This window comes from Nematolebias whitei, chromosome 7, assembly GCF_014905685.2.
Source record: "Nematolebias whitei isolate Nwh7 chromosome 7, NemWhi1, whole genome shotgun sequence".
Lineage (NCBI taxonomy): Eukaryota > Metazoa > Chordata > Actinopteri > Cyprinodontiformes > Rivulidae > Nematolebias > Nematolebias whitei.
The window spans coordinates 8,547,042-8,547,917 of NC_056504.1; positions in this window are offsets into that span (position 1 = coordinate 8,547,042).

Genomic DNA, 876 nt, shown 5'->3' on the forward strand with positions numbered 1-876 from the left:
ATTTACAAGAGAGACCTGGATTTTAACAAAGAGTGATGACAACAGTGGATAACAAACTGTTTTTCAATTGTAAAACAAACAAACAATTTTTAAATATCATAAATTTGTATGAATCATTTGTGAATGTCTATTGTTATCGTTATCACTGATCACTGTCAGGCGATAGCGGTCAATGCTGCATCTAGTGTTTATATCTATGGGTGCTGCTGTTTAGCTGTCGAGTCACATCTGTCAAGCGGAATGGAGGAGGAAAATGAGCTGCTTTAATGCAGAATAACGAAGAGTCGCCCATAGCTGAGCCGGCACATTTAGACAAAATCCTTATTGTCTTTTGCGTCTCTGACACGTTTCCAACACCACTTTTGCCAAAAATGATGGAAGAAATCGACAGGTTCCATACAAGGTTCTTGTGTAGAAATTAAATTCATTTTATTTATTTAGCGCCAAGTCACAACAGAGGTCATCTCAGGGCACTGAACAGGAACATTCATATATATAATAATTTAATACTATTTATCTGAAACTGTTCGAATGTTTTGTTTTATTAATTTTTTTATCATTATTTTACCGAGCACAATTGAAAATCGGAGCATTTTCTGATTTTGTCTTAATGTTTCACTAAAATAAAAATCAGACAAATAAAACAGTGTGCTACACTATTAGCTATTATTATTACACATTAGCTACACTAACATTTTGGAAAAGAAAAAAAGAAACTTCATAATTCTTAATACTATCTTATTATTTATTGTATTTTATTTATTTTATATGGGCCAGGAAATCTAAAATAAAAGAAAATATAGAAACAAATTAATTTAACGCAGCATGGTAACTGTCAAAAAAGAATAACAATAACAAAAAAAAACATAAAATAAC